Below are 16,773 nucleotides of genomic sequence, written 5' to 3' on the forward strand. Positions count from 1 at the left end.
GGGTCTAATGACTTTATCATTCTGTCACTTATTATATATTTATTAAGGTTCAGTAGGACACCAAACAGTGCAAAATAATAATACGTTTACTTTCATCAACTCAGTATCTGAGTCCTTAAACATACTATTTATAACATAACTAGTTGCCCTTATACATTATTTTTCCAAATGTTTTTAGTATCTAGACTCATCATAATTCATACTTTAGGACACATGTTCATATTTTAACGATAGGAGGAGAAAAAACATTCTAAACAACTTAAACGAATGAAGACGTATTTCTAGATTGCCTTTTGTTCTTTCATAGTTTTGTTTTTAACTTTCTATAATCATTGTGTTAGAGAGAATGACTAAGAACATAACAAAAGCACCAATACACTTAGTTATATCTGGCATTAGGATATTGTAGGGTTTTTTTTGTACTAAATAGGATCAGAAATTGTTAGTACTTCATGAAACTACAAGATGCACTGATAAAGTAAATATGTACTTTACTCCAGTAAATAATTTAACACCAAGAGAATTTTAGAATGTTCCTCCAATGAGAAGTAATTTCTAAATTTGCACCATAAGTCTGTTGATTAATAACTCTATGCTCTTATCTCTGTGTCAATCAAGAACTATTCAAAACAGTTAATTCAGGAAACTTCAGCTAGCCAGAAGAAAAGAGGACTGTGAAGTAAAAAATTAAACTGCTATCTCGAGGAGCTGAAAATGAATGTTGCAGAAATGGTTGTGTGGTACTACTGCGTTAAGAGAGAGAGAGAGAGAGAGAGAGAGAGAGAGAGAGAGAGAGAGAGAGAGAGAGAGAGAGAGAGAGAGAGAGATTCAGTTTACTTTCCTTAAAGTTTTGATGGAAATGACGTTTTAAGCCATATATCTTGGTATAAGAAAAACACTCTCCGGAATGAAGATTTTCATGGTATGGAAAGAGTGAGCATCTTTATAAATTGACCTACCCCTTTCTTATTTTTCTGGAAAAAGAGAAGAAATAGCTCCTTGTTTCTATGAACGTCTCACACTATTATATTCAACCGACAAATATTTCTTTTTTTCTTTTTTCTTTTTTTTTTTTTTGGTTTTTCGAGACAGGGTCTCTGTGGCTTTGGAGCCTGTCCTGGCACTAGCTCTGTAGACCAGGCTGGTCTGGAACTCACAGAGATCTGCCTGCCTCTGCCTCCCGAGTGCTGGGATTAAAGGCGTGCGCCACCATCGCCCGGCAAATACTTCTTTCTTTTAAGTAAAAGAACTCCACTTTGAAATTATTCTTTGAGGATTTCACAAATGTGTACAAATGTATTTTATTCATATTATCCCACCATTTCTCCTCAAATGCCTCCTAGATTCCTCCAGCTCACTTCCCAACTTTATGTCCTCTATCATAGTGATGCTTTCAGTGCTTTCTTACATGCACGAGGGCACAGGAGTCTTCTAGTGGAGTCGGAGCAATCTAACCAGGGTCAATACCTGAAGAGAATTCTCCCACCAACCTTCAACTACCAAAGCTTCTTAGATAGGTATGAGGCCTTTGTGTCTCATTCTCATTTATGTAGTGCTTTGTACTGGCTTGGACTTGTGTAGGACTTGTGCATGTGACCCAGTTCGTGTGTCTTCAAATGCCATGCTGCCATGCCACTATCATGTACAAAAGACACTATTTCATAAGTCTTCCCCAACCTCTGGCCTTACTATACTTCACCCTTCTGTAGCAGTAATTTTTTGGCCCATGTGATAGGACTTATGATCCCCATGTTTCGTTTAAGGCTGAGAATACCACTCTCTGCACCCTGAATATGAAAGAACCTATACTAATTGCCATTAGCTTCATAAAGAAGATTCACTAATAAGGGTTCAGAGCTTCCTCAATCCACTGGGTAAAGATACAATATTTCTTCATTCAAGAAGATAAATAAAAACAAATGGGAAGTATTCACTCTCCTATAGGGAACTTAGCCTTAATTCTTTCGACATGTGCAATTAATTTACGGTGCTTTTGGAAGTCAAGTAACTAGAAAGAGGACACAGAAATAATTTAAAGGAGGAGGGAGGTAGACCACAAATGGTAAAGAAATGGAGATGAGACTTCAGTGAATATGGGGTTGAGAAGAACAGGAGTTCATAGAGTTACACAGAGATAAGTAATGGCAAGGATTCTTGAAAAAGCCATATAGAACCATACTATTTTAGACATGTTTGTGTGAGAGAGAGCATGCACGTGAGTGTGTGGGTTCTGCTGATACTATAGGTTATCAAATTAAATATCTAGTTCTAAAAGTGGGATGCTACCTTTGAGTTGTTCAATGGAGGGTCATATAGACCCTCAAAACAAATCAGGATATTTGCTGTATAGGTTGGTTACCTATCAGAACTTGATGGTAAGATTATTTCTGATGATACCACATGATTGGTTGAGAGGATATGGAGAAAAAAGTTATAATTAATTTGGAAAATTTCTCCTTAATATCTAGCTTTCATAGTGTCAGGAGATCCTAAACAGGTAAACGGAGAAATGCCATCAAGAATCTTGTGCCGCACACCACGCCCCCGTGTCTGTGCTCAGTGCACTTGAACCCAGTTACCAAGCTTCAGGCAAGGGACTGGAGGTTAAAATACACAGACGCACACAGACAGAGAGACAGCGACATAGGTCATCCTTGAATTCCCCAAGAATGCCCCCTTTATTGTGTTCAGGGGCAGATTATATAGAGAAAGCCACGCCCCAGCCAAACCCACCAGAAACCACTCTCCTGCCATTAGGAACTCCTGAAGGTCTCGTGCTCAGAGCAGCTGTAGGCACTAAGTTCAGGGGATTACAAGAAATTCAGGATCTGGGGTCTCACTGCTCCCAACAATCTTGTCCAATTATGACTGCTAGAAAGTAAAACATCAAATGTCTTGCCAAGATAGACCCATTTGTGAGGTAGTTATCTGAATTTTGCAGAAGTAACCAACCGTTTTCAAATTTAATATGAAGCTCATTCTACAGCAGGGAACTTATGTCTGGTACTATGACCTTGACCAAATCTCTGTGACACTCATCTACCGCAGGAGAGACTATATCCCTACCATCTTGTTAAATGGACATGATATCAAACTGCCTTCTAAGTGAAACAATTCTTGAAGAATGTTAGTTGGGGAAATGACACAGATTAAAGATCAAAAATGCAAGAAAGAAAACTACGATGAGCAGATCAAAAATATATTCTGTATGCAAGTGGCATGGCTTCAGGTCTATTGCATGCCAAGTGATGAGTCAACAGTACTCAGAAATCTTTCATAAAAATTACTGAGAGTATGTAGGGTAACACAGCCTTCAAGATATCATTTGAGGATACTCATACCATAAATACATTTTTTTTAAATTAAGCTTAATATTTTGTTGTTAGTGATTATGAATCCTAAGAAACTATCTGTTATCCAATGATAAATGTGGTGACTAAAATCATCTCTTTACTTAGTGACAATGATGATGATTAAAATTATAATGTTAATTATAATCATTTGTTGTATAATAATAGACAAGTTTATGACATTTAATATTGACCTGAGGAATTGTTTATCCTTAGGCATTATTATCTCAGATATTAAAATAAACTTATATATGAACTAATATGACTGCTCTCTGTTTTAGATATAAAAACTAGAGATAGTAGGATCAAAACCCCTACTTCATGCTCTGGCTTTGTGGGAGGCTAGCCAGTTTGGATGCTCACCTTCCTAGATATGGAAGGAGGGGGGAGGACCTTGGACTTCCCACAGAGCAGGGAACCCTGACTTCTCTTTGGACTGGAGAGGGAGGGGGAGAGAAGAGGGGGGAGGGGGAGAGTAGTGGGAGGAGTGGGAGGGAAATGGGAGGCTGAGAGGAGGAGGAAATTTCAGTAAAAATAAAAAAAAATGAAAAAAACTAGAGATAGTTGAAACAACCAATATTCAAATTTTATATATAAATCCATAACATCTTACAGTTTATATTCATTTATTAATAATCTCATTAATGTGACAGGAAATACATACAATGTTGATGTGGATTTTCCCTCTGTATGCTGTGATTAACATTGATAAATAAAGGACTGCTTTGGGCCTATAGGAGAGTTATAGGGGAACAGAGCTAGGAGGGGAAAAACTAAGCTTAATGCTGGGAGGAATGAGGTGGAGTGAGAGAGAAGTCATGTAGCCCTGACAGATGCTGGAACTTTAGTCGGTAAGCCGCAGTCACATGGTGATACATAGATTAATAGAAATGTGTTAAATTAATATGTAAGAGTTAGCCAATAGGAAGCTAGAGCTAATGGGCCAAGCAGTGATTTAAATAATATAGTTTCTGTGTGGTTATTTTGGTTCTGGGTGGCTGGGATGACCAAACAGCCTTCCTTCACAACAATATATCACATAAGATGTATGCTATACTTGTACAGTATCATTTACACATGGGAGAGTTGTCAAAGTTAAAATATTGTTGCTTGTGATTGATCCTCCCAACTAAATGAAACAAAAATGGAAACTTACAAATGCTGATCTATCCTCCACTTACTTCATGAGCCACAAAAGAGTTGATCAGATACATAGCTGTGCATAAGTCGAACTCTTTACATAAAAACATGTTTGCAAGAATGCAGTTCAACAGCTACTTGCATTATCTTGGACTGGAGTCAACTTGGCTTTTGATTCTGTGGTCAAACATTATGGTTTCACAGTGATTTGTATTCTCCCTGTAGTTTAGCCTTAAATTCCTCCCCACATGCTCCTCTATTTGAGTGGCTCCTGGAATCTACATCCAGGCCGCAGTTTTCAATAATTTATTCTTTCAGGTATTTTTCTTAACTAAAAATCCCCATCCAATTTACAAATTATTTTGGCTCGTCTCAGTGACTGAATCATCCATTTTATATTATTAGAAAGGAACAACAATGGCTTAAAGCCATATGAAAATGTGCATTGATTTAACCTGACTAAAGGACTAACCCAGATTAAAATAAAGTTTATTTGGGGGTATCTAATATTTATATTGCTATGCTGAGTTGAATTTACTTGCTCTGCAATTTGGCTTAATATAAAATTTTGATATATAGGGAATGTGGTCTTCTGAGATTAAGTGAGTTCTGCAAAATCCTCCAAATATAATTAGATATCTCAAATGTCACAAAGAATAAACTCAAAAATTAAGGACAACCATTTTATCCAAATTTCTTCCTACCACATGCTTGCTTGCTTTCTTTCTTTCTTTCTTTCTTTCTTTCTTTCTTTTTTCTTTATAGAAACTACATAGTTACTGTCATGGACTCAATGCTTGTAATCCTCCCAATTTTCTGTGGCGCAGCTCTGACTTCTAAGGCATTTGTGTCTATAAAAAAGAGCTCAATGTTGAATCTGGCTTTAAGTAATGCTAAACCGCAGAGCTTGATAAAATGAGGTCAGCGTCTTTTCCATAAGAAATCCTATATTTTCTTTATAGAAGGATACCAAGAAATTATAATGAGTCCACATGAGATAGCTTCTTAGTCTAAGCCAGAAAAAGAGACGTCAGAAATGGGATGTGCTGCTACCTGTTCTCAGACTCACAGCTCTGGAGATAGGAATAATCAATTTAGATTAAGACACCCGTCATTTTACAGATTGCTTTACCGTCATTCCAAAATACCAATTTCGAGCATCCACAAAGTAACTGAAAGTTATTGTTAAAGTGCACTAGGATGGGTTATACTTCACACTTTGTCTTCTAGAGTTACTACTGTGTTCTTCCATGGAGTGTTCATTCACAAGCTCTCAGTGTTGACACCTGGAGATGTGGAGATGTCATTCCACTCACCCAGGGCTCACGCATGATAAACTCATGAGAAAACACTAAGAGTGTTCATTTATTTTGAACACCTGATAACCTTCATTCTTTAGCTACACTGGGTTCTCTGTTGTTCACCATGTTCTTCACGTGGCGTATTTGGATCTTTCAGTACTGCCCCTGTCCAGTATGGAGAGAAAACACTTTCACTTACTAGCAAGTCAAGAAGGGATTAAAAAATTCAAAATTCAGAGTGCAGTTTCTATTCACTAAATGCAGCCATTGCATCTTGTGAAAGTAAAATGATGGAAAATAGAGCAGGTTGAAGCATTATTATAAAATAGAGTCTGTATTTCTTCATAATTCTTTAAGTTATTTTTTATTTGTTACATTAAATATTTGAGTCAAGTATGCCAAGTCAGCCAAATAATATTCATTTGTTCTTTGAAGCCTTCCGATAGTAATACGACTTTTAAAATTTTGTTTAGAACAAATGCTTTTGTCATATGATAGGGCATCTCTTGGGTATATTTGGACGTTCACCTTCCTAGACATGGACGTAGGGGGGAGGACCTTGGACTTTCCACAGGGCAGGAAACCATGACTGCTCTTTGGATTGGAGAGGGAGGGGGAGAGGAGTGGGGGGGGGGGGAGTTGTGAGGGGGGAGGGGGAGAAGATTGGGGGGAGGGGGAGGGAAATGGGAGGCTGGGAAGAGGCGGAAACTTTTTTTTCTTATTTTCAATAAAAAAAAAAGAAAAAGGAAAAAAAATTTAAAAAAAAATTTGTTTAGAATAAATTTGAGGCACAGATAAAATTGCTCACCATTTGTATTGACAAATCGTTTGAATGTATCCCTAGTAAAGCAGAAATACATTATAAAATATTAGCCTGAAAGAAAGTAACTTACTCATTAAAATTTTTTTATAGTGTCAGATTTCCCTCTTGAGTGTTAATTCAGTTTTAATTGCATATAGTTAACACATGACTTAAACTTGGTTTGGAAACAAAGGCTTAAACATTTCAGTGAGATGTTAGTCTTGTGTTGTTGAACAAGAACCAGGAGTTAAAAATATTTGCAGCCTTTGAAACATCCTTATACAAACAAGAAGGAAAAGGGTCTTTGCTATAACTTAGCATTAGTAAATATTATGCAATTTGAATTGTCTTAGAAATCCATCTGAATAATCATCTTTAAAAATGCTCATTTAGAGAGATGAAGTTATTGAAAATCTTTTAAGGAGGTCATTAAATTCTTAACCTACTCTAGAGAGAAAGGGGAAATAAGATTGTATAAACAGTATTGACTGGAGAAATCTAGGCCATAAATGTCAATACTATACTGTGGCATTATAAGATGTCTGACTCTGCTCATTGTTATACTATAATTAGTGTAGCTGTGCCACTGGGGAGTAAAGTTTAATTACAAAGCTATAAGTATGCGTGTGAGTAAATAAACAATCACTTATTTATGGGAGTAGTTAATGTGATATTGATTCCACACCTTAATGTGGACCAGGTGTCAAATTTGGATATTAAGAGGACAAAGAGGATTTTCCTCAAGGACATAGTCTAAACCATGTGAATGGCTTTGGAATTTCTTACTCTAGGAAAAAAGCATTTTTCCAAAATTTGAAGAATAATAACTTAAATTAAGCCATTTTAATGGGATTCAAAGAGTAGAATTCCTCTATTCATATTTAGCACTAACCTCTCAGGGAATATCTACCTTTGGAGAACTTAGGTTCAATTAACTGGCTGATTCATTTAACCACCAATTTTCAGAAAGCAAACAGTGCTTCCAATTACTGGAGACTTTAATGTTTGAAGAAGAAAACTGTTTGGTCTTTTAAAAAAAGTCTGTGCAATATTCTTTATCATCTTTTCAGTCTAGGTAAGTAAACAGTATCTAAGCATTCACCATGGGCTGTGGTGGAACTCTCAAAATATGTTTAAGTTTTCTGGAACTCATTTAAGCTAAAGAAATAAAGATAGTATGGAACTGCAATAGACTCCACTCAGCCCCTGCCTTCCACTTCTATTTTGAGCTTTGTAAGTAGATACATGCCTTCATTTTCTCTAATACATATTTATTCTAAGAATGCCATTAATAACAGGTGATTGGTTTTGGTTGCATGGCAAAGCCTAAAAGAAATATATGGTGTTCATGCAAAGGTTAAGAACTGCACGGGAAAGTGTAGAAATTTTTGCTACTCAAATTTTCCATTTATTTTAATCTTCTCTTATCTCTCATCCCTCCTCCTTCATTTGCATATGATAATTGCATGTTTTATTCAATCTTCCAAAACAATTTAACTGTGGAATTAAAGAAAATAGAGATGCTGATCTATATCAGTAACTCAAATGCATATTTACTCTCTTTTTTTTCTGTGAAGCTGTAAGTCCAGAAACCACCAGCATTCTTAATATAATCAACAGTATATGTTCAAACATTTTAAATAAATATCCATATCTTTCCTTTGGTTTTCTAGGCTTTCTACTTTACAGTGCATGAGAAGAATGTTTAAATAGTAAGGCATTATTTACAATAGTTACCATCATGAATATAGCTAATTGGTGCAAAATAAATCCTATGATTATTTATAGTTAGTCAATTTTCACTAAAATTATAGTTAAATGTGTGTTAAACATGTAATTATCCTGAACATTAATGGCCTAAATGTGTGATAGTGATTACGAAACACTTATTTATAAAAGAAAGAATCAGAGGTATTAAGTGATTTATTTAAAGATTAAAAACCAAAATATGCAGACACCGATATTCAAAGTGAAGGAAATCATTGTTCTAATCCACTTTTTCCATGCCTGGAGCCAAACTTGTTTCCCTTACAGTGATCTCTGCTGAAGAAAACTTATGATGACAAAAATAAACTGGAAAAAAATGTGTTTCTTTTGAGAATTTATGTTCTCTCAGAATTCTAAACTATATGTATCTGTAATGCGTCTGGCAGTAGTGCCTAAGGACGTCAAAGTCTGTGCTGATAGGATTGAGACTTGCACACATGTTTGCAGATATTCTGTCTACTTCATTTGTTTCTTCACTAAGAATGGAATCTGTCATGCCGGTGATGTATCCCTCATCTGTCCTCTGGTTATTATTAGTCCAAGTGTCTCTCTCTAGCAACCTGATTTAGTATACATACAATGTGTCTCCATATATCATTGCTAATATAAGAAGTCACTCAGAAAACTACATACACTATAATATGTGTTCTTTCATTATAAACAGATATCTACCATTTTATAGCCATGCTATATGTGTGGCTGAACTTTAATATATATTTTACTATGTGATAATATATATCAGTACTTTTATTATCAATCTTTACTTGGAATACTCCAGAAGTTGCAGTCATTGAAGAGGTAGCATGTTTTTATGATGGTAGACATAAGCAATTGACACATCCTGGTGTGAAAGGATCCTTCAGCCATAATTGTTCACATGATTTTGGAAAATATACATATATACATACAGATGCTTATCTATCTATCCATCTATCTATCTATCTATCTATCTATCTATCTATGTGTGCATTTATATGCATATATATGTAAATATGTTTTTGTTAAAAGAAGTTTGAATTTCCTTTAACATTGGACTTAAATAGTGAAAAACAAGATTTATACAGGTAATTTTTTCACAAGAAAATGACTGATAGTAATATAAACTCCAATTGACTTGTATGTCAACAAAATGGAATTTAATTATATAATACCTATACAAAAGACCATATCAAAGAAACAGCACTAAAACTATCTGGCCCTGGGCCTTTTGTGTTTGGGAGGTTTTTGATGACAGCTTATAGGTCTATTTAAATATAGATAGTATGGAACTGCAATAGTCCATACTTGCTCACTTGGTCTTGATTTAATTTTGTTATATGGTATCTATCTAAAAATTTTCATTTCTTTCACATTTTTCAATTTTGTGGAGTGCAGGTTTTTTTGTAGTAGGACTTAATGATTTTCTGATTTTTCTCAGTGTCCATTGTTATTTCCCCCTTTTCATTTCTGATTTTGTTAAATTGGATGTTCTATCTCTGCCTTTCCACCCAATCAAAAAAGAATATAACTTCTTCTCAGCACCTCATGGAACCTTCTCTAAAATTGATCACATACTCGGTAACAAAGCAAACATCCATAGATTAAAAAAAAAAAAAAAAAACTGGAGTAACCCACTGTGTCTTATAGGATCACCATGGAGTATAGTTACAAATCAACAACAATACTACTCCCAGAAAGCCTACAAATTCATGGAAACTGAACAGTCAACTACTGAACCACGCCTGGGTTAAGGAAGAAATAAAGAAAGAAATTAAAATCTTCCTTGAATTCAATGAAAATGAAGGCACAACATATCCAAACCTATGGTACACTATGAAAGCAGTGCTAAGAGGAAAGTTCATAGCACTAAGTGCCCACATAAAGAAAATGTAGAAAGCTCACATTAGCAACCTAATAGCACAACAGAAAGCTCTAGAAAAAAAAACAAAAGAAGCAGACTCACCCAGGAGGAGAAGACAGAAAATAATCAAATTGAGGGCTGAAATCCACAAAATAGAAACACAGAAAACAATACAAGGAATCAATGAAATCATTGATTCTTTGAAAAAATCAACAAGATTGACAAACCCTTATCCAAACTAATAAAAAGGTAGATTGCTTTATTTTGTAGCAATTAGCTATGATAAGTCTATTATTTGTTGAACAATATTGGTATTAACTTGTGGTAGATATATTAAACATTGCTTGAAAGTAGCATAAAACTCCAAGAGTATAATCATTAGTAATATATTGTTTCTTAAAAATTATATTATGAATAGTAGAGAAGTTAGCTATAAATGGATAATTAGATGTCAAGATTAGCTTTGTTACACAAGGATTAATCACCTATGCAAACTACATAAATCACTTAAGCTTTATTATGAAAAACACGTGTTTTAAAAAAATCCACGATTATCTTCCATGAATAATAAGTAGATCTAATTTTAGTCAAATTGCTTACTATCTATGCAAGTGTAAACAGCACTCATGTTACTGTCAACTTTCATTCGGTTCAAGGTCAAGTTTTAGTCATGCATATGTTTTGGCCATATGTCACCTCAGTATCCTGCCACCAAGTGAAATTTGTAATATCACATACTCAGGTTCTTAAAACTCTCACAGGGGATGACATCATACAAAAAGAATTTTGCCCTGGTTGGCCTCTCAGTCCCTAAAGGGAAGACAATTCTATATTTCAACTAATAGTATTTTATTTCCTGCCATGACATTGGAAAAGAGTTCTTTGTATTGAGGAGCTCCTACTGGTAGCAAAAAAAAAAAAAAAAAAAAAAAAAAAAAAAAAAAAAGGGGAGCACATCACAGAGAGTGCTTACCCACTACGAAAAACTATTGCTAAAGATGAGTAAAGTGTGAAAGGAAACCACCTTTTTTTTTCTTGTTCTTTCTCATGCTAGCCTGAAAATATTTCTCTCTCTTACTGTGATCACCGAACAGTGGTGAGATGTTCTGATAATCTGAGCCAACCAAGATAGTACAGTTACCTTATGTGAATCTTGGACAGCTTATGAATTTTAAATTTAATATCCTACTTAAATCTATTATATTTATCAATATAGATTAATTTTGTTTTGAAACGCAATGAAATTTCATTTAACTTTGCAATAATTTGAGTTTAATGATGACAAATCACTAGGTAAAAAAAATCAATACTAGAACATTTCACCACACATATCTTTGTTGCATGTTCAACTTCCAAAATGACAGTAATGTGTAACACCATTATTATATATTTTATGTGAACAAGTTATGACAGTGGGAAAAAACACAGTCTTTTTCTTTTGAAATTTGAAAATGTACATCAATGGCATGAGATTGAACAGTACGAGTACACTTAACACATTACTGTTTTTAATTCTACAGTTTTAATGTTCAGTTGCATCATTTTTTTAATTTCAAGGAAATCATTGCATTTATTTATTTGGTGGGAAGACTGCATATGCCACAGTGGACTTTTATATGCAGATGAGAGGATACATGTGGAGATGGGGTTACTTCCTTCTACCATGATCTTGGGGTGTATAAACAACAATCAAAAGACTGGTTAAGGCAAAGACACACCCTATACTGCAGCTCCCAATGTACAATCAGTCTTGCTCATCCAGTGAGAACTATTTCTGATCCACAGAACATTAAGGTGCTTGATTTGTTTCTTGTGGTATCATTAGTTTCTGTTTTGCACTCTTGGATGACTAACTGCAAATTATGAACTATGAATTATATGTTATGGCAATCATTCACTGAAAGCAGAAAACAGGCTGAGAAAAAACCTTATGCAACCTTGAATATTGTAAACAATATTTATGGATATAACTTGACAATGGTATATTTTTACTACTGAGTGTTTGGGATTTTAGTGTAAACAGCTTAAAAACCTGTGAAAATCTATTATAAAGACTTATGTAAAGGATCCCTCATTCCTTCCCTTTGTTACGTTTTATGTTCTGTTCAATATATGCAAAGTAAAACCCTTTAGGAAGACAGACAAAAGACACTGTAAGAGAGGTGCAGAATTAAAAAATTGGCTTGCTTTTGTTTAAATAAATTCAAGGGGAAGTGTTGAATTTTCTTTCTTTAATGTGACAGTGAAATTGTTCGGTCTACTATGGTTATCTTTAATGAGTTTAATCAAAACACAGTATTCCTCACTACTATGATGGTCACCATTAACAATGTTGTAATATTTTAACGCAAATAATTGTATTTTATGTGTGTGGGTGTTGTACCTAAATGTATGTTTGTTTGTGTATCACATGCATGAAGTGTGCTCATGGACAACAGAAGAGGGCATGAGATTGCTCAGGCTGGAGCTACAGAAGGTTTTGAGCCACCATGATTGTGCTGAACCCAGACTCTCTAGAAGAGTAGGCAGTATTCCTAACCTTGAATCATTCTCCAGGTTCTTATTTCATTTTTTTTACTATAATATGCAGTAATCACATCATTTCTTCTACTGGATCATATGATAGAACTGGTACTGAGACAAGAGTCTATAGACCATTGTATGTGACTATGCTAGAGATACTGAACTTTTCCAATTGATCGCATGTTATAAGACAAATCTAAATTCATTATATCAAGACCTAACAATGTTACTAAGACAAGAAATTTCACAATTTTAAAAAATCATTAAGTAGTCTCTTATTAGCTGTGAATCAACTTATGAATCAATATTATTTGTCCCTCACCTGTGTTGATTCTCTGTCATGAAGAACCCAACATTTAAATCAAATCCTGTGTCCTCTAGTGTTATAGTCATCATGGTAATTTTTTTTAGTAATTTACTTTTCTACCAATTACAAAACAATAATTAAGATCATTCAAACCTCAGCTTTGGTATTTTAAGAACATTATTTATAACTACCAGTGCCACAAGAAAAACTATTAAATTGCTCTATTTTCAACTACAAGTCAAGTAGACCCAATAATAATCACTTCAGGAAACAATCAATCTTATCAACCTCTATTCCTATCTGTATGCATACTTTCCTTGCAACAATGTTGTTCTTATCCCCAAAATGTTATTTATAATTTTAATATTGAAGATAATTGAAAAGCAGGTGATTTAGCTGAAAACAAACCATTTACAATTACTTCATTAACAAACAAACGTCTGATGCTTATTAATATATTATTTCTAGCAAGATTTTTCTCAAAATTCTTGTCATCTCCTGCACACCCACGAGATGTATCAATGTCTGAATTCTGATACTTACACTGATTGCTGCCTTTCTGTCCTGCTTTTGTTTTTATTACTGTGATAAAAATCATGGGCAAAAATCAACTTAGACAAGAAAGGACTGCTTAAACCTATAAGTTATATAAGTCTATCACCAGGGAGTCAAGGCAAGAGCTCAAGAAAGGACCTGGAGACATGAACAGAATTAGCAACCATGGAGAATGCTGCTTACAGGCTTGACTCTTAAAGCTTGCTCAGCTATCTCTATTTCACAACATAATACTACTAGCTGATCGGGGTGGCATTGTCTATCTATAGTAGATGGTACATTTTACATCAACATTAACCAAAGAAAATCCTCATAAACTTGCAAAGAGGTCAATTTGTTGAGATATTTTCTCAGTTGAGCTTCTCTCCTGATATATGAGTCAGTTTGGATCAAATTCATCAGATTCTAACTACACTTTAAATGGACAGAGTGCATGAATCATTTTCTTACAGGACAAGTAAGGTATTTCTCCTAGTTAATGCCCATTGAATTTCATTGTAGTTTTGCAAAATTTCTTTTTCAAACAATATCATTACCAAAAAGCAGTCTATAAATAATTGTACTTTTACACTTTATTTAACATGCTCATATTATTGACATTCTAGATCTTTTTACTGAAGAACCTACTATGATAGCCTTCAATTTAATAATTCCATTATTGTAGGCTATCTGGAGTGTTTCCAAACTTTTAGGTTTTTTTAAAAAGTTACATTGATATCAGTGGAAAGACCTAATCATCAGTCAAAATATAGCTTTGAATATTCTACACTTAATCTGATTATAAAAATAAACTCCCCAAAATATATCTCAGATACTCAAATACATTTTGAATTGAAGCTGTCATACCAAAAATAATGATAAAATTATTTTTCTTCTTTTCATAATCACATTGCTTGTGTCCTTAATGTTATCAATTAATTCACCCTTTTAATCTCAGTTATAGTAACAATATGAACACAAGTCAATACATCACAACTGTCACTTAGTTTTCATAACTGAACTCACAAAGACCAGTATATTTACTTTAATAAACCACAGCTCTATATTATTGTATTTATCAATAGTTCCTACCTCTTCATAAAATGCTAGCCATCCATTTGTAAAGAACTCTATTTCAACAAGTAATTAGAAGTATAAATCAGATTTTCTGTTTCAGGGTAATATTTCAGTACTATAGTTATAGCATAATTAAATGCTATTCATAATATTACAATAAAAGCAATTGGAGTAGTAATCCTAAATATTTATTAAATTCTGATCAAATTCTCCATCTAGTAACACTAATAATAATAGACTATATACCCCTAAAAACCTGGAAATTTGAAGACAATAATAAAAGCATAACAAAAAAAATAATTAATAAATTACATGTATTTTCACATTAAATTGAAGAATGAGGAATTACATGAACCATCATCGCCATTATTATTTTAGCATAGAAACCTTGCAAAAGAATATTATTAAAATCTCATTTGGTTATTGAACTATAAACACATATGTATTTCCTGACCTTCTGCAATCAGTACCTCAGTATGAAGACATCAGGCTTTTCTGATCAGCTGAATACTACTGGTTCATTATAGGCCCTTTTCTAGCAATTCATAATGTATCAGAGACACTAGCTGCACTTTTATCTGTCACTCATACCTGCTTAGATGTAATATAAGAGAGACATACATAGAACTAATCTACATGGGAAGTAGAAAAAGACAAGATCTCCTGGTAAATTGGGAGCATGGGGACCTTGGGGGAGGGCTGAAGGGGAGGGGCTAGGCAGGGAGGGAAGCAGAGAAAAATGTAGAGCTCAATAAAAATCAATAAAAAGATGTACTATATGGATGAATCACCTGATAACTACCTATGCACAAAGAGTTCATGCATTCTCCTAGAAATTTGGAAATACTGGCACTAATTTACTGTCTGCATAGTAGCAACAACATTTATAAACTAGATCTGACCAAGAAAATAAGTATCTTTTTGGGTATGCCTAACTCTCTTGTTTTCCCATCCCATATATAAACAGGAATGATATTTGCACTTTTTGTGTGCTATTTTAGGTTTAATGCCCAGTAAATAAGGGAAGTCTTTGCCTTTGTAACCCCCATTTTTACTCAATATTATATCTTCCCCTGGCTGTTAAAAGAAAATGATCTAGAGTTCTGTCAACTAATTAATCCTTATACCAAATGTTAGTCACAGAATTTTTTTTTTTTTTTAGTGTAGTGGCTGGTATGACAGTCTGTTGAAAAAAAAACTATTATTATTGGTCAAAATTCTTGATGCTCAGCTTCCTAGTCATGTTAATTCTAAAAATACTCATGTGCCAATTTGAAGCCAAATATTAAAATGAAGAAGTCATGGAGGATCTTATAAGTGAATATGTTCAGTTTATGAACTCAGATTAAAGAACAGATTTCCTTTGGACAGTCCAAAAAGAAGTTCTACACTGTCATGAGGACCTAAAGCTAGAGAGAAACCATAATCTGAATATATTTTGTGAGAAAAGAATATTTTCAAGAAAAAAGAAAAACAAAATTCCTTAATTCTTCTTTTTTTCCTTTCATGTAACATTCAACTATATGAGAAAGTCCTTTAAATTTAAAGTATTATCCATAAGGTATGCTACTTAGGATACAATACATGTATATATTCACATATATGTATAATCATACATTAATGATGCCATGCTTTGATAAATACCTCACTAATATTATATTATGTATAAATTTATAACTGTCATTAGATTATGTTCAACATGAATATTTATGTGTTTATATATTAGCTATTTTATAAATGGCTAAAATATAAGTCTTTAGCATGACTTTGCAATATATGGCTATAGTCACAGATAAATTTTGCATGAATATTTTTTATCCAAGCTTGTTCGCAATCATTTGAAGAAAGGGAAAAATAGTTTATAAAGAATGAAGGAGTAAAAAAAACCTATCTAAAGTTGTCATGCTATCTTTTTGGCCACCTAGTGCACATGTTGACACAAGAGAGATGCTTAGTTTATTATGTAAAGCAGAACACATCTGCTCTTCAAGAGAAGGTTAATAACTAAAGGATGTACTTTAATGCATACAAGGACTGTGACCTTGACTACATGCCAGATGAATAATACAGTTTTATCTTTTCAGATAAATTTTTATAGTAAGGCAGCATATTTCTGTGAATGTTTAAACAAA

The sequence above is a fragment of the Alexandromys fortis genome, unplaced genomic scaffold (assembly GCF_014885135.2).
Source record: "Alexandromys fortis isolate MF-2015 unplaced genomic scaffold, M_Fortis_MF-2015_v1.1 scaffold_37, whole genome shotgun sequence".
NCBI lineage: Eukaryota > Metazoa > Chordata > Mammalia > Rodentia > Cricetidae > Alexandromys > Alexandromys fortis.